General features: G+C 37.8%; 1 pseudogene; it reads left to right on the forward strand.

Annotated features, from left to right (window-relative positions):
* The first annotated feature begins 16,548 nt into the window (after window positions 1-16,548).
* LOC144368593 (protein arginine N-methyltransferase 6-like) lies at window positions 16,549-23,079 on the forward strand (annotated as a pseudogene).
* The last annotated feature ends 3,033 nt before the right edge of the window (window positions 23,080-26,112 follow it).

Below are 26,112 nucleotides of genomic sequence, written 5' to 3' on the forward strand. Positions count from 1 at the left end.
AATGAGGAATATTAGTAGATATTTGAAAAAGAGGTTAATAAAGAAGTCTGAGTGTATATATCATATTGAGAATTCTATGATTGATCATTTAACAAATAGTGCTTTAGGAATGAATAGCATAGAGAAGTAATCTAATTTGAAGCTTATGGAGGGATTAAAAGTTTGAATTGTCATTCAGTGTCAGTTTGAAATAACAAGTTCATAATTTGAATTGATAAATATTAGGATTGGAATTATACAAAATGAATATGCATAGATAACAGATGTTTTTTACATAGTTTGGGTAGTTGCTGTGTTTATAGGAGTTGGTTATGGTAAGGAGAATGGGGAAAGTTAGTGTAACAAGTGACATAAAGATGAGTGAAGAAAATATATTAATTACTTTTATTTGGAGCAATTTTTTGCTCCTAAGACCAACAGATTACTTGTATCCTATATAAGTTAAGAAAGTCATGGGTGTAATCACGGAGAGCATGAATTAGCAGTTCTTGCATACTTTCTTGGTAAATAAGAGATTATGATTCTCTATTGTTAGATTCACAAGCTAAAGTTTTATTTAAACTATAAATTCACAGTATAAAAGTCCCTGGATGATAGTAGGATTTGCTGATAGAATGAGACGTGGGAAGAGGTGAAGTAACATGAGTGTGTTTTCTCACGTGAAAGAAAGATTAATGTTAGACGTGTGGTATGTAAATTTTCCCAGGTGTGTTGTGATTAATATATATATAGTGAGTAAAGTGCAGTGATTAATATATTAAGGCCAGTTAAAGTAATCGTAATATTTGATCAGGTGAATGATGATGTGATAATGAATAGTTCTCCAATCAAGTTAATTGTGGGGAGAAGAGCTAGATTAGTTAGACTAGCCAGAACTCATCATGTTGCCATAAGGGGAATAATGGATTGTAAGCCTTGGGCTAGCCTTGTAGTTCGGCTATGAATTTACGCATAATTAGTGTTTGCGAGACAAAATAGTATGGAGGATGTCAATCCATGGTCAATTATTAGTGCTGTGGTTCCTATAAAGCTTCAGGGTGTTTGAATTACAATTGCTACAATAACTAATGCTAATGACTTACTGATGTGTAGACATGAAGATTTTAGGTCTTTTTGTTGTAAGCAGATTGAGCTTGTTATAATTATATCCCATAGCGATAACATAATAAAGAGATATGCCATATTACTTTCAGTAGGGTGGAGTAGAGCTGAAATTTGGATTATTCCGTATCTGCCAAGTTTGAGTAGAATAGCTGGCAGGATCATGGAGCCAGCAACAGAGGCTTCAATATGGGCTTTGGGGAGTCAAAGGTGGAGACCATATAAGGGTATTTTTACTATAAAGGCTATAATACGTGCTAGTCACAAGATATCACTAGTTCAGGAAGAAGAGAGTACAGATGACTGGTATATACAGATAATAAAGTTTATGGACCCAGTGGATTTTTTAACAGACTAATGCTACTAGAAGGGGAATGGAGCATACCAGAGCATAATATAGGAAGTACAGTACTGCATTTAGATGCTCACTTTGCTTTCCTAATCGAGTAATAATAATTAATGTGGGCATTAGTGTGGCTTTGAATAGAATATACAATATGATTAATTTGGTGGCTGAAAAAGTTATAATTAAAAATGATTGGGCTGGGGATGTGGCTCAAGCGGTAGCATGCTCCTCTGGCATGCGCGTGCAATGCTGGGTTCCATCCTCTCACCACGTACAAATAAAGATGTTGTGTCTGCAGAAAACTAAAAAATAAATATTTAAAAAATATTTCTCTCTCTCTCTCTCTCTCTCTCTCTCTCTCTCTCTCTCTCTCTCTCTTTAAAAAATGATTTAAAGGAAATTAGTATAATAATATAAAGTTTTTTTAGGATCAGTGGCTCTCGGGCTAAGTGGTTTTGGCTTGCTAGAATTATAAGGGGAAGGAGTCATGGTGTTAAATCAGTAAAGGGGAAGATAGTGGATCTGAGAAGAAAGTTAGTGAGAAAATTAGATCTGTGTTTGCTGTTTGATTTAATGTAAGGAGCACCATTAAGCTGATTATCAGACTATGGATTGAGGGGTTGATTCAAATTATTGAGGGGTTTGAGAATCATATAAGGGGGGAGAGTAGAATTGTAGGTATAATATTTTTTAACATTGAAGGATATTTATGTTCTGAACATAGTCTAGTCCATATGTGTTAGACACTATTACAAGGGGAGCTAGCCCTAAGGACGCTTCACATGCTGCAAACACTAGTAAGACAATAGGGATTATAAATGATAAGGAAAAGTGAAAGTTTAGAATTAGGAGGGAGCATAAGACAAATATAGATAATATTATGCCTTCTAGGCATAGAAATGATGATATTAAATGATACAAGTAAAGATGTTGTATATGCTAGGAGGATGTTAAGTATGATAATAGGCATTTTGATAATTATGGTAACCCATAGTCTAGTGAGTCAAAATCACTTCTTTTATCTTAAACTAATTATCATATTCAATTCATTCTAAGCCTTTTTGAACTCATTCATAGGCCAACCAAAGGATGAGAATTAGAACTAGAAAAAAGTTATAGTTAGTATAAGATTCAGATTGTTTGAGAGGCTCAGGGAAGGGGGAGAAGTAGAGAAATTTCTAAGTCAAATTAAAGGAATGTAATTGCAACAATAAAAATTTTATTGAGAATGGTAGGTGGGTAGATCCTATGGGATCAAAACACATTTATAGGGACTTGGTTTTTAGGTGTATACATTTAGCTGGAGTAATCAAAATGCCACTGAGATTAGTAATAGTTCAATAGAAGAATTGATAAGTAGGAAGATTATAAGGTTTATTACTCTCTCCTGGGTTTTACCAAGGCTTATTGATTGGAAGTCAACTGTACTGATTAATACTAAGGGAGTATGAGCCTCATCAATAAATAGTTACATAAAGGAATAGTCATACAGCATCTATAAAATGTCAGTATCATGAGGCTGCTTCAAATCCAAAATGGTGATTAGATGTAAAGTGGAAATTTAATTGACGGATAAGGCATACTAAGAGCAGGGTCGACCCAATAATAAGGTGGAGACCATGAAAGCCTGTAGCCATGAAAAATGTTGAGCCATATACACCATCTGAGATTGTGAAAGATGTTTCTAAGTATTCTGAGGTTTGAAGTAAGGTTAAATATAATCCTAGTTCAATCATGATGGATAATGCTTGAACTATGTTTTTTTGGTCCCCTTCATTTAGACTGTGATGGGCCCAGGTAATTGAGACCTCTGAAGCTAAAAATGTGGGGATGTTGAGTAGTGGATCTTCTAGGGGTTTATGTGGGTTAATTCCCATTGGAAGTCATCAGCTTCCTAATTCTGGATTGAGAGCTAGGCTGGAGTGATAAAATGCTCAGAAAAATTCAGCAAAGAAGAATACTTCTGAAATGATGAATAGGACTATCCCATATCATAAGCCTTTTTGAACAATTGTTGTATAGTGCCCTTGAAATGTACCTTCATGTACAATATCTCATCATCATTAGTATATTGTAAGGATGATGGCTATTAGGCCTAACATGAGGAGATAAGAGGAATTAAAGTGGAATCATCTTACTAGACCGGATGTTAAGAGTAGGCAAGAAAAGGCTCCTGTTAAAGATCAGGGGCTAGGATTAACTATATGATACGCATGGGTTTTGTGGGTAATTAAGTATTATCATGTAAATATAAACTTACTAGGAGGGTAAAAACATAGGCTTGAATTACTGCTACAGCAAATTCAAGTATTGTTAATATACTAGAATAATAAAAGTTAGGATAGCTGTGGGAGGGCTAATCGATGTTAATACTAGGGTGGATCCTCCAATTAAGTGTATAATAAAGTGGCCAGCTGTAATATTAGCTGTTAGTTGTTTGGCTAGTGCTATGGGTTGAATAAAAAGGCTAATTGTTTTGATAATAATTAATATTGGGATAAGGGGGATAGGGGTTCCTTGTGAAAGAAGATGGGCGAGGGATGCTTTAGTCTTGTGGTGGAAACCAGTAGTTACTCCACCTTCTCATAGGGGAATGGTCATTCCTAAGTTCATTGAGAGCTGGGTTGTTGGTATAAAGGAGTGAGAGAGTAGACCTAGTAGATTTGTAAAGCCCATGAATATAATCAGTGAAATTAGTATTAGGGATCAGGTTGATCATTTTGGGTTATGTATGGCCATTGTTTGTTTTAGTACAAGTTGAATTAATCACTGTTGGAATAATACTAGATTGTTGTTGATAAGTTGGTTGGGTGAGGGAAAGATGATGTTGGGGAACATAATAATAAAGATAACAATAGGAAGTCCTATTATTGTAGGGATAATAAAAGAGGCAAGTAAATTTTTGTTCATCTTTCTTCTCATATGGTTTTTTGTTCAGTTAAACTAATGTCTTTGGGGGAAGGGTTAGATGGGTACAGATGGTTTGAAATTTTAAGTTGAAATATGAAAAATAGGGCTAGGATCATTGATAAAATTGTAACAAATCATGCTAATGTGACTAATTGGGGCATCTCATTATGAGGAGATTTTGGCTCCTAATCTTCAACTTAAAAGTTTGATGCTGCTGTAGCTTCATAATGAATTTATAACATTGATGAGATCAACTTTCAAAATATTTTAATGGGACCAGATCAAGGACAATTAGCATAAAGCTACAGATTTCAGAACATTGCCCCAACCATGTTGATGTTAAGGTAGCCTGATTAAGTCAACCTAGAATTGCATCCATTTTTAAGCCAAAGGATGGGACCACTCAGGAGTGGAGCATGTCTTCAAATGAAATTAGTATTCGCACAGGTAACTCTATTGGAAGTACTACTCAGTTATCTACTTCCAGAAATCGAGGATCTCCTGCAGCCAGATCCGAGGTTGGAATCATATAGGAGTCAAAACTAAGATCTTCGTAGTCTGTATATTCATAACTTTAATATCACTGATGGCCTATAGGTTTTACTATTAGAGATGGGTCATTAATTTTGTCTATTATATATAGAATACAGAGTGAGGGAAGGGCAATTAAGCTGAAAAAAATAGCAGGAATAATAGTTCAGATAGTTTCTACTTCTTGGGCGTCTATGGTACTTGTTTGGGTTAGTTTTGTAGTTAATATCAATGAGATAATGTAGAGGACAAGAGAGCTAATTAGGAACACAATTGTAAGAGTGTGGTCATGGAAGTGTAGGAGCTCTTCTATAATAGGTGATGTGGCATCTTGAAATCCTAATTCAAGGGAGTATCCCATAGAGATATAAAGGAGTTTAACCTATAAGTTAACTTTTACAAAGTTATGTAATTATTTTACTAATATCTCATGAAGAAAGTCACAATGGTTATGGGACTGGCTTGAAACTAGTTTTAGGAAGTTCAATTCTTCCCTTCCTTGGTCCAGGCTTTAATAAAAGTTGGTTCTTCAAATGTGTGATAAGGTGGAGGGCACTCCTGTAGTCATTATATGTTATTGGGTGTTAACTCTATGGTAAGAACTTCTTGTTTTGATGCAAATACCTCTCAAATTATAAAAATTATAATTATGATAGCTGTGAGAAAAATAAATGAGCCCATCAATATACAGTGTTTCATGCTGTGTATGCGTCTGGGTAGTGGGAGTATCCACATGGTATTCCTGATAATCCCAAGAAGTGTGAGGGAAGAAAGTTAAATTTACCCCTACAAACATTACAAGTAAAGTAGATTTTAGCTCATATATTATTTAGCATATACCAGAAAAAAAGGGGAAATCAGTGAACGAACCCCCCTATGATGGCAAATATTGCTCGTATATATATGACATATTGAAAGTGAGCTACAATATAATATGTAACATGTAAGACAATATCTAATGAAGAGTTAGCCAGAATGATTCCTGTTAGCAGGAATCTGCTAACCTCCAATGGTGAATAAGAAAATGAAGCCAAGGGCTCATTGTATTGCTGGTGACCATTTAATATTACCTCCATGTAAGATTGCTTAGTCAATTGAAAACTTTACCCCTCTTGGAATAGCAATAATTATCATTGCAGATTTGAAGTAAGCTCGGGTATCATCGACATCTATCCCAACAGAGAACATGTGGTACACTCATACAATGAATCCGAGAAAACCATTAGATATTATAGCTCATACTATTCCTATATAACCGAATGGTTTCTTTTACCTGACTATATTTTACAATATGGGAGATAATACCAAACCTTGGTAGGATAAGAATATAGATCTCAGGGTGCCCAAAGAATCAGAATAATTGTTGATAGAGAATAGGATCTCCACCTCCCATGGGGTCAAAGAATATAGTACTTAGATTTCGATCTGTTAGAAGTATTGTAATCCCTGCTGCAAAGACTAAAAGAGATAAAAGAAGTAATACTTCTGTGATTAGTATGGATCATACGAACAGAGGGGTTTGATATTGGAATATAGCAGTGGGTTTTATGTTAATAATTGTAATAAAATTAATTGCTTTTAGAATTGATGATAATCCTGCTAAGTGAAGGCAGAAGATGGTTAATTCTACTGAGGCTTCTGCATTGCCAAGATTTCCAGCTAGTGGGGGATATACTGTTCAACCTGTTCCCGCACCTGCTTCAACTATAGAAGAAGCAAGCAAGAGGAGAAAAGAGGTGGGAAGGAGCCAGAAGCTCATGTTATTTATATGGGGAAATGGTATATCAGGGGCTCCGATTATAAGGGGTACTATTCAGTTCCCAAATCCGTCAATCATAATTGCCATGACTATAAAGAAATTTATAACAAATGCATTTGTAGTTACAATAACATTATAAATCTGATCATCGCCTAACAGGGCTCCGGGGGTTGGCCTAATTCACCCAAATTAATAGACTAAGTGCTGTTCCTTCTATTTCAGCTCAAGAGCCAAATAGGAGGTAGAGCGTTCCGATATTTTTGTGATTAGTTGAGAAGAATCAACGGTTGATGAACATAGGTAGATGGTAAAATGGCCAAGTATTAGACTATAAATCTAAAGACAGAGATTGAGCTCTCTTTTTACCAAGCCCAGAGGTGAATAATCACATTGAATTGCAAATTCAAAGGAGCAGCTTCAACTCTGCCAGGGCTTTTCTGGCCTTTTTATTTACCACATGACAAGTAGATTGAAACCAGTTGAATTAGGCATTTAGCTGTTAACTTAAGTTTTGTGGTTTTAAATCCCATTGGTCTAGATGAAAAGGGCTTAGCTTAATTAATTGATTTGCATTCAGTTGATGTAGGGTAGAGTCTTGCAGACCTTAACTCAGGAATTAAGTGTTGGAAACTTACTTAGGGCTTCAAAGGCCCTTGGTCCGGGTTAACCTAAATTCCTAGGTCAGAGATGATAGGAGAGGTGTAAGTGGTAGGGAGAGGGTAGAGATAATAATAAAATTTGGTAGAAGGGGAGTTAGTTTTGTATTTTTAAATTGTCACTTTATTTTAGTGTTGTTAAATGATGGAAATAGGGTTAGGGATGTAGAATAAATAAGTCATGTGTAGAAATATAAATTTAGGAGGGCTAGTATTGCTATTAGTATAGAGAAGATAATATTGTTGTTTGAAATTAGTTCCTTAATAATAATTCATTTTGGGGCAAATTCGGTTAGAGGAAGTAATCCTCCTAGTGATATTAGTATGATTAGAATTGATGGGGTTAGTAGGAGGAATTTATTTCATAAATTTGATGAGGAGAAGGTAGAAGTTCTTTTTTGTTGTATTGGAAAAGTATAAATATATTAATGGTAAGTGTAATATAAATGATTAAGTTAAATATTGTCAAAGTTGGATTATATGTAATAATTGCTATTATTCATCCTATATTCGTGATTGATGAATATGCTAAGAATTTTCATAGTTGAGTTTGGTTGAGTCCTTCTCAGCCTCCTAACATATTAGACAGGATTCCCATAAGTAATATAAGGGTGGAGTTTATGGAAGATGCAATTTGATATGCATGGAGATTGGGGCAATTTTTTGTCATGTTAGTAGGATTAGTCCTGATTTAAGTGAATTTCCTTGAGTGACCTCTGGTACTAAAAGGTGAAATGGGGCAAGTCTCATTTTTATTGAGTGTCCTATTGTGAATATAAATGATGAAATTTGATTGCATGAATTGGATAGGGTCCATTGGCCTAAGTTTGTAAAATAAATAATTGTGCCTATTATTAAGATTACTGATGCAGTGGCTTGAATTAGGAAATATTTGCATGCACCTTCTATGGAATTATTCCATTAAGATGGGAATAATTGCCAGCATACTTATTTCTAAGCCTAATCAAATAAGTAGTCAGTGGGAGCTGAATAGTGTAATTGTTGTTCCAGAAAATAAGGTGAGGTAGATTGTGGAGGAGTTTAGGGGATTAATTAATACAGGAAAGATATAAACCAACATTTTCAGGGTATGGGCTCAATAGCTTATTTAGCTGACCTTACTTTTTAGGACACAGTGTAAAGGTAGCATGAAGAATTTTGAATTCTTAGAATTAGGTTCAAGTCCTATGGTTCTAAAAATAAGAGGATTTAAACCTCTATTATTTACTCAATCAAAGAAACTCTTTTACTAGACATATTTCTTAGATTAGGGGTGGTATACATACAGTGATAATGGGAAGGGAGATATGTCATATGCATAGTACCAGAGTGAGGCGTAGGAAGCTTTTTCATAAAAGATGCATAAGTTTATCATAACAAAATCGTGGATAGAATGCTCAAATTCATAGAAGTTAAAATGAGGGTTTTTAGGGTGAAACTGAGTGTAAAAGTTTCGGGAAGGGAAGGGTTGAGTAATTTCCCTATAAAGCAGGTTGCTGTTAGGGCATTTATTATAATAATATTTGTGTATTCAGCTATAAAAAATAAGATGAAAGGGCATATTCAACGTTGAAGCCTGATACAAGTTCTGATTCTCCTTATGTTAAGTCAAACGGAGTTCAGTTGGTCTCTGCTAGTGTTGAGATGAATCACATTATTGCTATGGGTCATGTTGGTAGTAGTAGTCATGTGAACTTTTGAGTAGTAATAAGGGTAGATAGAGTAAAGGAGCTATTTATTAGTAATACAGAGAGGAGAATAATGGCTAGGGTTACTTCATATGAGATTGTTTGTGCTATGACTCATAATGTTCCAATTAGAGCATATTTAGAGTTGAAGGCTCAGCCTGACCACAGGATTGCATATACAGCTAGGCTTGAGGTAGCGAGAATGAATAGTATGCCTATATTTATGTTGGTCAGGGGTTGGGGTATGGGTAGGGGAATTTACATGGTAAATGCCAGGGTTAGGGCTAGGGTAGGGGCAACAATAAATAGTATAATTGATGATGTCAAAGGTTAACAATCAGTGTTAACTATCAGTGAATTACTCAGTCTGATATAAACTTATGCAGGGAGAACTATCTTCTTGTTACTCATTTTAACATAATTTTTTCTATAAGAAAAATAGATTAGTCCAGTATTGGTTTAGGAGGTTATTGAGAGTTAGGTATTAAGTTTTGATGATTAGGTTAAGCTTTAATGCTTTTTTGATTGAAGACTGCTTTTAGGCCAACTATGGAAATTAGCAGATTTACTCCCTAATTAAGGTTTTTCCTTGATTCTAAAGAGCTGTCCCTCTTTAGATTAGGTTTAAAATTACATTTGGCTTGCTTGTGCTTCAGGTAAATTTAAAGGAGATCTAAAATTCTAATCTGGAAAACCAACTATCATCAAGCTGCCTAGGCTTTTCACCTCTACTTATAAGTCATTCCTCTGTTTTGCAACATAGACAGATGAGCTCTTATTAGCTGCTCCCAAGTAGCTCATCTGGTTTTGAGGTGCTTGGCTTAAATTCTTCTTGTCAAGGGTTTTCTGGTTAAATCATTATGCAAAAGGTAGAAGTTTTAGTCTTTGCTTTTTTACACTATAAAATGTTTTTTCATCTTTCCCTTACAGTGCTTTCTTTATAGCTCCTGGTAATAATTTCCATCTCCTCTACTTCTATTTAAGATAAATGTTTTATTTATTAAAATTAATCATATTTTAGTGGGAAGGGATTGTGGGCTAGCATTAGTTCAAAATGTTCATAGTGGGTGAAATCTCCCAGGTGTAGGCCTGGTGATTTAGTGAATTAGCTACATTTTGTTTATTCCAAACACACTTTCCAGTATGTCTACCTTGTTATGACTTATCTCTTCTCATACAGTCTAATCAAGTAGATTATGTATCAGGTTTTGTGTAATTATATTTAAAGAGGGTGATGGGTGGTGTGTGCATACTTTATTGCCCAATTCAGCTAAGCTCTCTATTCTTAACTTACTACTAAATCCGACTGGGGCTTTTAAGTTTTATAAAAGCTGTCGTGAAGATTTGTTTTAAGAAGTAGAAAATGTAGTCCATTACTTTCCACCTTATAGGCTACACCGTGACCTAACATATTAATGTAAAATTCTCTTGCTTACTATAAGAACTTGTTAGGGTTTGCTGAAGATGGCAGTATATATGCTGCAGTCCGGCTGCAGCAAAATACCGGGGTGGGGGGTGGGGTGGGGTGGGGGTGGGGTGATGAGGAACTTGCAAGAATTGATACAGCAGGAGTGGAAGCCATTTATTGTAGGACAGGAGCGGTATTTATACATTCCACAAAGCTTATCTAATTAACATAAACTAGATACAGCAGTCAACCAATAAGGAATCTCCACACTTAATGGCTCACTGGCATTACTTCACAAACCACTCCCTCTGGCATTTTGCCAGGTGCCATCCTGACTTGTTTACAGATCCTTACATTTCTCTGGCAAAATGCTAGGCGCCATCCTGACTTGTTTACAGACTAACATATATAGGCTGATAAATGCTAAAGGTGGTGAGGTATATCAGGGTTTATCGATTATAGAACAGGCTCCTCTAGAGGGAAGTAAAACTCTGCCAAGTCCTTTGAGGTTTAGGCCATTGCTAGTAGTACTCTGGCGAACATTCTTGTTTGTTGAATGTTTATATTTAGGGCTAATCAGAGTGAGTTATCTAATCCTAGTTTGGATCTTAGCTATCGTGAATTACGAGAAAGCAGGTTTGGTAATAACCTTGAACTCTATGCTATAGTCCATCCATTTGGTCACCAAATCACCATTTCATTCTTTATTTTTAGCAAATAAATAATATGCTCATTCCCTCACCAAGTAAGATAACCTAAAATCCCACCCAGCCACTGCATTAAATTCAAAATACAGGATTCCCAGGTAACGCACTGGATTCTCTATCTGGTCATGATATCTCTCCATATTATCCTGTGGACCAATAATTCTCAACCAGAGGTGGTTTTTGTGGAATGTCTGGAAATGTTTTGACTGACACAATTGGGGGAGGGAGGTGGATACAATTGGCAACTAGTGTGCAGAGGCCAGGAAGGCTGCTGAAAATTATAAAATACACAGGACAGCCCCAGAAAAAAACCTTTCCAGTCCAACATATCAGTAGTGCTGAGGGTGGGAAACTCTACTGCAACCCATGAACTGATATCTGTTCCAACCTGCACCCAGTATGTAACAATGCAGTAAATTTACTGCAATCAACATTTCCTGTCCAGGTAGGAAAGCAGGGAAAAGAAGACACTGGCCTATGCAAAGATGAGATTCTGCTAGGAGGCACTGTGAAAGACCTGAATGGGAAGTTCCACTACTAGACCCTGGTACCACTCTCAGTAGGGAACCCTCTTGTGCTTGGTCCTCTGTAGTCACTGGATCTGTGTTCTGGAAGTTCTTCCTCTAAGCCTTCAGTTGAAATGGGTATTGAGAAGCATGACTTCTGTAGAAAGAGTACAGCTTTTAAAATAAGCTCTTAAGTGATTTTCTTAGCACTACAATTTCTCTAACACTGAAAAGACTTTTGATCCATTTCCTTCCCTGTCAGTTCCATAAGCCAGTAAACATGAAAGTTTCCTAGAGATAATTCTTGATCCTATTTCTTTGCTTTTTCATTCCTATTCCTCTTTTCCTCTGAATTTGAGGGAGCTACTTAGAGACCTCCAATGTGAGGCCATGCCTTAAATCTAATTTTTGCTGCATAACTGAAATTTCATCGATCTTTGTTGCTCAAACGCCTTTTCAGATTTATTTCCTATTCTTTGAAGTATAGAATAGTCAGTTTTTTCAATCCCTCAGGGCTCCAATGTTCTGAACTCTCTATATTTCTTTTTCATCATGTTTGGAAACCTTTTCATTATTCCAGGAGCTCATCTTATTTTTCCAATATCTTTTTAAATACAGCCAGTAAATATAGCCTACCAGCATTTCATTCTCCAACCTCTTCTAGAGCTATGGGATTTAGAGGCATCTTATTGTCCTTTTAATTTACTGCAGTCAATTCTTACCAAATGTCTTGTATTATGGTTTCAATACCCAAAATTTGTACTGAAACTGAATCCATATGGGACAGTAAGAGAAAGAACCTTTAGGAGGTGTTTAGAGCTCTTCCCTCATGAATGGATTACCTCATTTATGTGATTGATAGATTAACACATTAATAGGATAATGGATTGAGAGTGGGTTTGCTACAAAAGGCAGTTCTCATGGTCCCTCTCTCCTTCCTTGTGATGCCTTACACCACTTTGGGACTCTACCAGCAAGAAGGCCATCACTAGATGCAGCCCTTTGACCTTGAAGCAGAACTATAAGCTAAAATAAACCACTCTTCATTGTAACCTATCCAAACTGTGGTGTTATGTTTTTATTAGGAGAAAAGATACCAAGACATTTTGCCATGGATTTCCATTTTCCAGTCTCTGGTAAGTTTTCTTGCTGTCTACAGCCTGATAAGTTTGAGATTTTTAAAATAGCATCCTGCTTCTGTAACAATTTTTGTATGAAGAAAATGCTAGTTGTTGTGGCAAATATACTTCAATGGGTCACAATAAATTTTTGTTTCTTGCTCACTTAACAATTCAGTGTAAGCATTTCCTCGCCAAGGTGGGGTATGAGGGGAGTAACTCTTTCATTCATAATCACCTAGGGATTCAGGTTAGTAGAGGCTCTGTCATCCAATATGTGATATCCAATGTTTCCCTTGATGGCAAAAATCTGACCAGAAGATGCCAGAAATGAAAAGGATCATGTTAGGGCAGTCTCTATGGACCAGGCCTCAATTGGTATTATCACTCTGTTCACACTGCACATTCATTTAAATGAGATTTAAATAAAAGGGAGTGTGCATCTTCTAGGAAGTGTTCTTGAAAGGAGGGAGCATACTTTTCTTCCTACCATCTTCTTGCTGATTGAAACTGAGAAATGGTGGCTGGTGCAAAAGCAGCTTTCATCAACCATCTGGTCAGAACCACACATTAAAGAGGATGGCATAACAGTGCATGAGTTCCTGAGGGTCAAGGAGCTCCTATGGCAGAGCTTCAGGAGGTTTACCCACTGTCTTTAAGGAAACAATGAGCTCCTATGATATTTAAGCCAATGTAGTTTTAAGTTTTATTTGCAGTTGAATCTAACTTAACTTACAAGGTATTATCTAATTGTTTGGTATGGCTATTTTCTCTTCTGCCCACCTCCACTCCTTTGTATTGATGACTTCTGCTATTTCCTTCTCATAGTCTAGAGTACTTTCAGAACTCTCAAATCTTTAGCAGGGAGTAGTTTTAGCACTTATTTTACATCTCTATTATTTCACCTGAAAGATAAAAACTTAGTATTGGTTCATAAACTTAGATTATTTCAAGAAATATTTTTTGACAACCACTAATGTCACGTCACAGACTGGATACAAAACATACAAAGATAATTAGCAAAACCACCCCTGCCCTTAAAAAACTTGCATTATGGGTACATTACTGGTACCCTTTCCAACTTTTACTCCACCCTCCTATTTGAAAAAGTTGAAAAGCTAAAAATGACATTTCTCAGAATCCCTTCCCACTTGAGTTCTAGGTACAAATAAGGTCTGCCAAAGAGATATACTTAGAAAAAAATGTACAAGTTAATGAAGGTTACCTTCCTGCATTTGCAGGTCACTTGTGAGGTGTGATGACATGTATGTGACATTCACACTCCCCTTGTGGTCTTCATGGTATGAGAGTCAGTGCTGATAGAAGCAATAGCTGTGTCTAATCCTAGGTACATTCCAGTCATAATAAGCCAGGCTCATTAGTAACAAATGATGTAGGGGGCCTGGCGTTGTGGCTCAGTGGTAGAGCACTCCTCTAGCACTTGCAAACCATTGGTTCAATCCTCAGCACCACATAAAAATAAATAAATAAATAAAATAAAGGTACCAGGTTTAACTATAATTAAAAATTAAAAATAAAATATTACAAAAAATAACAAATGATTCCCAAAATCTCAAATTTCTTCAATGACCCATTGGTTGTTGGAGAACACGCTGAAGAATTCCCATGCTTTGTAACTGTCCAGGTGTTCCCCCTGCTATGGATTCCATTCTTATTAAATTTATGGAGATTTATTTTGAGAATACATGAAGAATATGTCGTGTGCTGTTGAGAAGGATGTATGTTCTGAAGTGGTTGGTTGGGATGGTCTGTAAATGTCTACTCTGTGCATGACCCTCTCTCCCTGCAAGCAGTTCAGATAAAGTCTCATTATTTCTCCATTCCCAACCTGTCCTCCTCCTGCTTCCAGTACTCAGTTCACCCAGTTGTCTAAGTGAGAAATTTCAAAGTCCCCCAACTCTTCCCACTGTTTTTTTCCCCATCTGTCCTGCTTGGCAAGAAGTTTTACCCATTCTCACATTATACACTCTGTTTCTGGGTCTTTATTTTTCCTATTTCTTTTACCAAGAACACTTTCCCCTCACTTTATCTCAAATCTTTTGCATTATTTGAAATTTAGAAAACTGGTCAATTTCAATTCATTGCTTCTTCCTTCAACTTCTACCTAAATGAATTCTGTTTGTCTGCTTGTGGATTTGTTTGTTTGTTTGTTTTTGCAGTTCAGGGGTTTGTACCCAGGACATTGCACACATGCTAGTTAAGCACTCTACCACTGAGCTATAGATCCCCCACAGTTGTTAAAATTTTAAGGCAGGGTTTTGGTTTCCCAGGCTGGGCTGCCACTTGTGATCCTCCTGCCTCAGCCTCAGAGCCGCTGGGCTTGATGGGTAGCTGAGCCAAGTAGACTCCTAGGCACCTAGCTTGATGCCATGTCTTTTAATGTTGGATCTAAACAGGTCTGCATCAGTAAAGAGTAAAATTCTTAGTTTTTTTTCTTTTTTTTAAATCATTGGGACTAGCTTGTAATTGACATTTTATGCAATTAAAATATTTTATATGAATGAATGAATAAATGAATTAACTGGGAAAGATAATCTTTTCAATTACACGATTTCAGAGGTTACTGCAAGAGAGTCCTTGAGATTAAAGGATAAAAATCTCAGTTGAAAACCCTGAACTTTATGTAAACAAGTGAACATACACTTTAATAAGATATTGCATGTGCTTATACAGACAGATAATTGCTATGCAAGTACAAAAATGTTTTTTTTTTTTTAAGCTTACCCTGCAGACTTTGATTTTAAGCATTTTCAGTTCTGAGTATGGGCAAATTTTAAAAGGAAAGATGTAATTTTAACTCTTTCTATGCTCTTTTTTACCCTGGGTGACAGGCATTAGATAAAACGAAAAAGAAAAAAAAAATACCTGTATCAGTACAGGGCTGGGCACTTGCTAGACCCTCAACACAATTTAATCCCTTTCCTTTTTCTTCTTCTTTATTTCATATTTGAAGGTTCACGAATATTGAGTATTTAAAAGAAGTTTTAGTTTAGTGATTTCAATTTGACTAAAACAACGTCATATTCTGACATTCCCTATTAACTGTGAAACCCAAGGGAAAGAAATAGCTGGAAGGGGAGGGAGAGAAAAGAGGCAGTGCAAAAACTGAAACCAAAGGCGCCCAGAAAGTTGTAGAAAGAAGCTTTTTTGGCTGCTACTGCTGCTGCTGCTGCTGCTGCTGCTGCTGCTGCTGTTGTTGTTGTTGTTTTTAACCCCAGAGAGTCGTGATGGCGCTAATAGCCATTGAGGTTTAGTTTCCCCCGCAAGGCGTCAGCCCGCCATGAATCTCCCCGCCCTCCCGGTGCCTCCCGCTTCCTTCCAGTAGTACGCTGCAGATCAGGGCCACTGAGGGCGCCCCAGCCTGAGTCGCTGAGGTGAAGACAGCGACTGTACTCTGAGCTCCGCTTCTCCAAGCTCTCTGAAGGATGGCGAAAGCAGCGAGGTGCGCACCTAAGGGAGCCCTTCCATTGGCCAGCTGCAGCACAACCGCTCGTGGAGGTCAGCCGAGTTTGGTGCCGCAGCCTCTGTTAGGCCTGGGCTACCGGGAGAGAGAGCAGAGGCATCGCCGCCATAGCCCCTGGAGCCCCCTGCTTCGCCCCTGCGGGAAGCTGGAGGCCTCAGCCCTGGATCTGGGCGGATCCGGGGCTTAGTGGAGCTAAGGGGGCGGCAACCCGCCTGTGTTGCCCACTTGCTGGCGCCTGGATCTCACAATGTTAAAGAAGTGTAAGTTTAAGGTGGACTTCAAGCTGGAGGAGCTCTCTTCTGTACCCTAAGTCAATGGGGTCTTCTTCTGTAAGATGAAGCTGCTGGACAGCAGCAGCTTCATCCCGGAGTCCTCCAGGTCAGGCGCCCTCCGGGCCTCCTGCTTCTCCTGAGCTGCCACGCCCCCTGCGCAGCCTTGGCTGGTTCATGGACAGCATCCCTTCCGTGGGCCCCTTCATTCCAGCCAGGCAGCCAGCCTCCTGAGCTCGCCGTCCTCCAGGGACTGGTCTGAAACCAGTCAGGAATGTATCCATCAGCACAAAGTGCTTCACAAATGGGTTTATCTAGGCTGGCCTTGACTTCTGCATTCCTGGCTCCAAATGGTTCCTGGTGACAGCTCTTTCCTCCCAATTCTCTAGGAATGGGAGAGATGGCCAAAGGGAGAGAGGATGCTAAGCATTAAGTGCTTCTTACAAAGTGGAATTGGAGCTGGTTTTTTTTGTTGTTTGTTTGTTTTTTTGTTTTTTTTTTTTAATGACCCCAGCTGCTCAAGTTCCAAGAATCTGCTCTGAACAGCCTGTGTTTGGTGTCACTCTTCTTTCTGGTGGGCTAGGAGGGATTTTGCATGCCCAGATTGAGGCTGAGGTAGGCCAGGTCAGCCTTAATTTAAGGCAAGTGTTCCTAGCAGATGAGGCAACAGTCCATGAGACTATAGATTGCACCTCCAGCTCCAAGCTAATGCTCATCAAATTACCTGTCTTGAAGTGACCACTGTGAGTCTCAATGTGGGAGACTTGGAACCAGGTGGGAAGCCCAAACTCTGTGCTCATTTTTAAATGAGCCTCTCCCTGTGTGCCCTGTGCACTCCCTAGGAGAGACATTAGTAGGTCCCAGAATGCAGCCAGGTGTGGCAATGTTCCTTGAGTAATTTCAGGGTTATTCCCAGATTGATAGATTTGCCCTAGGGTGTTTTTTTCTTTTCAAGAAAATAGAAAAAAACAAAAAAAAGTTTATAACTGAATTTTTGAGTTCTTGAGGTCAAGGAGAAGGATTTATAATCTTTGTTTAACCCACATTTAGTGGTCACAAACTATTTTTACACTAAAACTATTGTACTTTCTTTTTTTATCTGTCATCTCATTAAAATTGTAAAGGAAATAATGTCAATGGATTATGGAATTGGAGCCAGAAAATTGTCCATTGTGTCAATGTTGAAATCTATGTGAGGCCGATAATGTCTGGTTGGATAAACCAAAGGATGTGTAAAGCATTATTGATTCTCAAAATTAATAAATAGTCCACTGAGGATAATTTTAAAAATTAAATTTTGGTAACAAATCTGAGGATATTCAGCTAATTAATTTTAGTACATAATTTTTAGCACACCTATAAGAGAATACTGAAATATTATAATATTTCAAATAATATATATATGTGTTTGTGTGTGTGTGTGTGTATGTGTGTGTATGTAATACCAGCTCCCAAGGTAGGGACTGCAGTAATGTCATACCTAGAACTGGGTGGGAAAAAGGTACAAGCTAGAAAAGTATAATATTTTAAGACCTTCAAGAGTGATGAGGATATTAAAGTTTCAAATAAACCCAAGAGTTTTATTTATATTTAAAATTTGTTAAGTCGATAGTGAAATAGCAACTTATTTGAGAGATGAAAATACTTACAAATCCCATAACCCATAGGGTTTAATATCCAGAGTTGGGCTGGGTTTGTGGCTCAGTGGTAGGGCACTTGCCTAGCATGTGTAAGGCACTGTGTTTGATTTTCAGCACCACATAGAAAAATAAATAAAATAAAGTTATTATGTCCAATTATAACTAGAAATATTTTTCAAAAAATACCCAAAGTAATGGGCTGGGGTTGTAGCTAAGCAGTAGAGTGCTTTCCTAGCATGTGTGAGGCCCTTCATCATATAAAAATAAATAAGTAAAATTAAGGTATATGTCAAACTACAACTAAAAAATAATTTTTTTTAAAAAATCCCAAGTAAATAAATAACTCCTTCAACTCAACAACAATAAAATTTGATTAAAAAATGGGCAAAGGATTTCTCCAAAGAAGTTGCACAAATGACCAGTAAGCACAAGATGTACAGCATCATTTATCATTAGGGAAATGAAAATCAAAACTACAATTACGTACCACCTAACACCCATTATGATTGGCTACTATTCACTAATAATAATAATAACAAGTGTTGACAAGGGAATGGAAAAATAGAAACCCTCTTGTGTTGTTGGTCAGGTAATGTAAAATAGTGCAGCCACTATGGAAAACAGTATGGCAGTTGCTGAAGAAACTTAATAAGCAATTTCACTTTGGGGTATAAGTCTCCAAAAGAATTGATAACAAAAACCAAACAAGTATTTGGACACCCATGCTCATAGCATTATTTGCAGTAGCCAAAGGTGTAAGCATTTTAAGAGTCCATCAAAGGTTGAATGGATAAACAAAATTTGGCATACACACATATAGTAGAATACTATTCATCCTTAAAAAGGAAGGGAATTCTGATACATCATTAATGACATTTAAGGATATGATGCTATGTGAACTAAGGACAAATACTGTATAATTCTACTTAACATTAGTTAATCTGACCCAGAGTAGTAAGATTCATAGAGAAAGAAAGTTAGATTGGTGATTGCCAGGGAATGAATAGTGGAATATGGAGTTGCTAAATGGAAATGGAGTTTTGGTTTTGTAAGATAAAGAGTTCTGAAGTTTGGGCACACAACTGCATGACTGTAATTAAGCCACTGATCTGAACTGTACACTTAAAAATGGTTTTGATGGTGAGTGGTATGTGTATTCTACCATTAATTTAAAAAATGTGTAAATATTTTGACCAAGCCCCATATTTTTATAAGGCTAAGCTAATTACTTATGTGTTATTATATTCAAGTAAAGTACATGAGTGTTAAAAAGAATTTTCTTTAATACTCAATTTTTGATGAGTCCAGTCAGTCACTCTACTAACTAATATGATTTAATAGACATATAGCTTAAGATTATACCGTGATTAATTTTTATTTGACACTTTTGGAAAGTTCCTCCATCATAGTATAACTGTTTAACTCTGAGGCATTGCCAAGTCTTTTTTCAAGAGCCTGCACTAGGAAATGCTTTCTTTACAAAAAGCATCAGTGCAAGCAAGTGTGCTTCAGGTTAGCTGGGTTCTGGGGGCTCAGGGTTCTACAAAATTTAGATTTCAATCCAAGGTCATGGTAAAACATGTGAAGTTCAATGCCAGGACTGTGATGGTACAAGAGGGAACATGGAAGTGCCCACAGGACCCTCAACAGAATCCTCACCATGGATTGGCACTGAGGACATGAAGCTATAGTGGTGCTGTGATGTGCCTGGCCTCCTGTGAAGGCAGGAAAACTGGGAAAGTGTGAAACTGCTGGTGGATCTGCAAAGTAAAAATGGCTCCAAATATCCAGGGACTGAAACCCAGGAGCATTCTACCTCTGAACTGCATCCCCAGTTCTTTTTACAAACTTTATTTTGAGACAGGGACTTGCTAAGCTGCCCAGGTTGCCCTCAAATTTACAATCCTCATGCCTCAGCTTCCTGAGTAGTTGGGATTATAGGAAGGTCAAAGTCAAGGTCAATTTCTGTTTTTTTTATGTTTTTTGTTTTGTTTTGTTTTGTTTTGTTTTTAGTACTCAGGATTTAACTCAGGTGTGCTCAAACACCAAGCCTCATGCCCAGCCTTCTTTTTTTTTTTTTGTATTTTATTTAGAGAGAGGGTCTCACTGAGTTGCTTAGCCCCTTTTGCTGAGGCTGGATTTGAATTTGCAATCCTCCTGCCTCAGCCTTTTAGGCTAGTGGGATTACAGGTATGCACCACAGCACCAGGTGGAACGTCAATTTCTTGATGTGAAATAATCAGGCAGATCTGTGGCAGGGCTGCTTAAGCCTGTTGATAGAGATCCATATGTTTAGTTTTTGTCTCCACCTCTTTTTTTCCCCTATTTTCTGTTACCTGTCTTTACAATACACTCAATCTTGTATGTGCAGCAAGGCCTGTAATTATACACACCACCCATTAGTCAGTCGTGGACCTCTCTTACTAAGTGAAAAAGAAACAGTCCAAAAGTACTCTAGGAGTAGAGTGGAGGTTGCCAGGGACTGGGAGTTATCTTTATTAAGCGTGAAAAGTTGCAATTTGCCAAGATGGAAATGTTCTGAAGATGGTTGTTGGTGATGGTTGTACAAATGTGAATGTACTCAAAGCCATGAAACTGTAAAGTTCTAGTTAAATATTAAATTTTGTGAGTATTATATATATATATATATATATATTAAATAAGTCTGATTCAGAAAGTCAAGTTTGAATGATTTCTCTCATAGAAGGAAGCTTGACCAAAGAAAGGGGAAAAAGTGGGGGAGGAATCTTGTGAAAATAGAATGGAGATCAGTGGAGCAACGGATGGGGAGGGAGGAGGAATGGGAAAGGAGAGGAACAATGGATTGAAATTGACCAAATTATGCTATGTACATGTGAATGCACCATAGTGAATTTGACCTTTATGTTTATATATAAAGAACAAAATTTTAAAATTATAAATAATTAGAAGGAAGACCATTAGAGTAGAAAGGAAATAGGAGGAGGGAGAAGGAGAGGACAAAGAAAAGTACTGGGGACTGAAGTGGAGAAAATTTTATTCCATGATATATAATTATGTCAAAATGAGCCCCACTATTATGTGTAACTATAATATACAAATAAAATATTCAAAAGTAAAAACATATGCTCTGTTGATGAAGATTTACTACTGATATACCACTCTTTAAAATGCCTTTTTTAATTGATTTTTTTATATAACAGCGGAATCCATTACAATTTGTTTTACACTTACAGAGCACAGCTTTCATATCTCTTGTTGTATATAAAATATATTTACACCAATTTGTGTTTTCATACATGTACTGTGGATAATGATATGCAAACATAAGTCAAATGTTATTCAAGTCAAAATGTCTGACTTTCTGTCATCTCATTTTCCCTTTTCTGGTTGAATCCTATCACTCCTATTTCAAAACTTAGCTCACATACCACTTTTACTAAGTAATCTTTTCTAATTTCTCAGCCAGGATTAACAGTTCCATTGTTTTCTTTGAACTTACCCTTAACCAGTAAGGGGAAAGAGCATATGCCCCAGTAAGTCCCAAAGGTGTATATGCTAGATAAATAAAAATAATATGTTCACATAGAAAATTGCACATGAATTTCATATGGCATTATTCATAAGAGCCAAAAATATGTAAATGACCCCAGGATCTGTCAACTGAATAAAATGTGGTGTATCCATAAAAGTGAATATTTGGCAATAAAAAGAAATGAACTACTGATACATGCTGCACGATAGGTGAAACCTGAAAACATCATGTTAAGAAGCCAATCACAAAAGACCACGTAATATATGATTTCATTTATATGAAATATCTGGAGAGTCGTGGGAGGGGGCGGGAGCAAAGGAGGGGAGAGAATTGAAGAGGAAGAGGACGGGGAGCAGGAGGTGGACTTGCCATGATCCCGACCCCAGAGAACTAAGAGCAAGCAAGCAGGACCACCTGTACTAGGAGTGCTACAGGGACATGTGGGGGAGGAGAGGATCTCCAACTGCATCCTCACAAATGCCTACCGCCTTGGCATCCTGCTGAACTGGGCAGCTCTGCAAGGCAAGACCTTGTTGGAGGTGGGCGCAGGCACAGGCATTTTGAGCATATTCTGTGCCCAGGCTGATAGTGCCATTTGGCAAGAGGCCCGAGAGGTAGGGTGGTTCAACGGGCTGGAGGACCAAGTGCATGTCCTTCAGTGTTCAGTGGTGATGGTGAAGTTGCCAGAGCAGGTGGATGCCATCGTGAGCGAGTGAATGGGCTATGGACTTCTGCATGAGTCCATGCTGAGCTCTGTGCTGCACCTGCAGACCCAGTGGCTGAGAAAGGTCGGTATTCTCCTACTGATTTTCACTGAGCTCTTTGTAGCCCCCATCAGCGACCAGATGCTGGAGTGGAGCCTAGGCTTTTGGAGCCAGGTGAAGCAGCACTAAGGCATGGACATGAGTTGGCTAGAGAGTTTTGCCACAAGCTGCCTCATGAGCCACTCGGAGATCTTGGTGCAGGGTCTGTCCGGCCAGGATGTGTTGGCCTGGCTGCAGCACTTTGCTCAGCTCCAGCTGACCTGCGCACCTGGAGCTGGAGCTGGACTCAAGGTGGGTGGGCACTTCCGCTACAGCTGTTATGGCTGGGCGCCCATGCATGGTTTGGCCTTTTGGTTCCAGGTGACCTTCCCTGGAGGAAATTCGGAGAAACCCCTGGTGCTGTCCATCTCGCCTTTTCACCGGGCCACACTCTGGAAGCAGGCACTCCTCTTCCTAAAGGAGACGGTACAAGTGGAGCAAGGCAGGGTCATTTCAGCAGAGATCACGCTGCTGCCCTCCCAGGACAGTCCTCTTCACCTGCGCTTTCTGCTTCGCTACAAAATGGGGGACCAGGAGGAAAAGACCAAAGACTTTGCATGGGGAACTGAGCCTTGCTTTTTCTCACAGCCATCTCCCAAGGCAGCCTGGCCTGTTTGGGAGAGGAATAGGGAGGTCTGAGGAGAAAGGGAGATTTCATGTGCAAGTAGGGGACTATCTCTCTTTTCCCTCATGGTTCTTGGGGAGAGAGAGTGACTTCAGTCTCTATTAGCGAAGATTCTTCTGGCAATTTATAAAGTGATCTCCTCAATCACGGATACAATATGCTTATTGATAGGCTTTTAAGCCTTAAAAGCATGTGGTAACAAGCACTTGTATTTCCATTTCTTTTATTTCATGGAAGAAAAAAAAAGAGATGGATAAAATGTCAGTTTATGGTGGGTCCCATGCACAAACTAAACACCTCACACCTTATCTAAGTCTGCAGCTGGGAAAAGGGTATAAGAGTTCAGTTTCACTCCAGAAGTTTCCACTATGACTTAACCTCTCCAGAGCCTTAATTTCTGTGTCTGAATTCCCTCCATTGCTAGATGCCTGTAGGCTATGGTACTTGTTCCTCATTGTTCCCTAAATAAAACTCATTACTGGTAATTAAGAGGTGGAGATGAGGAAGTAGTTAATATGGCCCAGTTCCTACTACTTTTATTGGGTGCTCAAGTTTATGAACACATGGAAATGGACTTTATATAATTATATAGCATACCTAAAAATTTCAAAATCCACATTTAGGAAAAAAAAGTCTGAAAAACTGCGAAGTAGCATGGATTTTAAAAATTCTTATTACTATTAAAACTGAACCAAGAAAATGTCTCATTGTGTTCCATAATATAGGAGTAATTATGAAACAGGCTGATAGAGAAGGTTTCTGGACCTAAACCCAGGCCTTATTCATTACCATGGGTACATTATTTAAGCTCACTAAAATAAGGAAAATGCATTCTCAGCTAGAAAAGTGTAGTCAATTTAAACATGTGGAGGGATTAAATGACTTGGCCTATTTACATGTAGTGAAAGTTCATTTCTTTTCTTTTTTAACTTTTTTTTTTTTTAAGATCACCCAAATGTGAAAGTTGTGAATTTGGGAAAATGGCTTGTAATGAAGTGTGAGTCATGTTGTCCAATTCATTCCACTGATGTTTCCCTCCTTATCTCCATGGCAAATAAAACATTTGCATTCGTATTATTTTTAGAGATTAAGTAAGATTTGTGTGCTGTTTATGAGTTATAATGCTTTTTGCCTTTTTAATGCCAGTTCTTAAGTGTTACAAACTCTTCAGAACATAGCTTCAGGGCAATTCAAAGGACTAAAGGTATGGTTTGTGCATATTAGAAGCTTTTATATGCTAATAGAAAAAGTGTAGAAGTTGTGTTCTTAAGTACTCTAGCATTTTATTTATTGTAATTTGCATTTTCTTTTCTTCATTGCATATTAAAGTATTTAAGTCTAAAAATAAAAATAAAAGAAATATCTGGAAAAATCAAAATCTTAGAAACAAATGGTAGATATATTGTTGTCACTTGAGTCTGAGGGGTGGGAGGGAGGGAGGTATAGAATGACTACTAATGAGTGCAAGCTTTCTTTTGGAGGTAACAAAAATGTTCTAAGGTGATTTCACATACTGAATATACTAAAAACTATTTAAAACATCTTTTAAATAGATAAATTGAATATTATGTGAATTATATAAAAAAATTTGTTTTAAAAAACAACTGTTTTCTGATTAATTCCCATCACGCACAATCTAATTTCTTGGACAAGTGCATTCTTTTATTTAACAAATACCTGTTGAATATCTACTAGATACTATTTCAGGAATTAAACTACTTGTTATTTTTTTGCTTTTTTAAATACTATTAAAATATTTTTCTTGGTGTTTATTCTCTTATGTGTACAATGTATAAAGATTTTATTATTCTGATTTATTTTGATTTCCATAATCTGTAGAGTGGCTATTATTTTTATTAAGATTAGTTTTTTAGGATCAGATTATGTATCTAAATTCTATTAGAAATTTTTAACTTGTATGGCAGTTTATACTCAAGAGCAAATGTTATCATGTGTCATGTTAGCCAGTGAGTTTTATGTTTATTATTCCTACCAATATATCCATTATGGATTGAATAAAAGAATTTCATTTTTTCTTAGGTGATTCTGAATGTTGTCCTCCAGCCTCTGTCTTAGGGTTTAGGGAACAAAGTTCTTCAAGGTTGACATTTCCCACTTTTGACAGATTTGCTAAGACATGGACAGAACCATGAAGGAATGTTGAAAACATAGTGTCCAGCAAGAGAGCAGAGAATGTTTTGGGATATAGTGAGGGACAACAATGCAAAGTGTACTGAGTGTTAGATTTTGTGTGAATGCCAACATAAAAATTGGGGCTTACTTCTATTAGGTGCAGGACAGGCTGAGTAAGCTGTCTGCAGGGCATGCCAAACAAAGGTAGCTGAAGGATGACCTGGCCTCTCAAACCCTCTATCTGGTTCTTTATCACCTGTTTGCTTCAAGCCCAAATGCCCAAGCCCCCACTCAAGGCTGAGCACTTTCCCCCCTGCTCAAGGCTGAACACTCAGCCCACCACTCAAGGCCGAACACTTAACCCCCTTGTGCCAACAAGGCAGCTTGCAGACCCAGAGACCCCATTAGATTTGGGCTATAAAAACTCCCTCCTTCTGGGCCCCTCTCTGTCTCTTGCTATCTCTCTTGCTTTCTCTGTCTCTCTCTCTCTTGTTCTCTCTCTCTCTCTCTCTCTCTCTCTCTCTCTCTCTCTCTCTCTCTCTCTTCTTATCTCCTCTGTTGCACTGCTGTAATAAAGATCTCTTGGTTGATCTGAGTGTTGTGATCAATTTCCTTTCATTGGTGTCAAATCCTGGGAGAGGGTTAAAACCCACTTTTGGGTCCCTTTTTTATTCAGAAGTGCCACACACTGGACAGCCTGAACCCATTTTCTGCACCACCAGAACTCCATCCACCACCGGCCTTCAATTGGCAGTTTCCCCTTCCTGGATTCTTAAACCCAATGGTGGTGGCAAGAGAATTTGACCATTGACAATCCAGCAAACCTCTTTGCCCACCTGAGGGGAGGAAAACACCCCACCACAGCCTTTAAGGCCACAGTGGCCCTCAGGGACTCTTTCCTTGGGCAGATTAGA

Source organism: Ictidomys tridecemlineatus, chromosome 11 (genome assembly GCF_052094955.1).
Source record: "Ictidomys tridecemlineatus isolate mIctTri1 chromosome 11, mIctTri1.hap1, whole genome shotgun sequence".
In the NCBI taxonomy this organism is placed as follows: Eukaryota; Metazoa; Chordata; class Mammalia; order Rodentia; family Sciuridae; genus Ictidomys; species Ictidomys tridecemlineatus.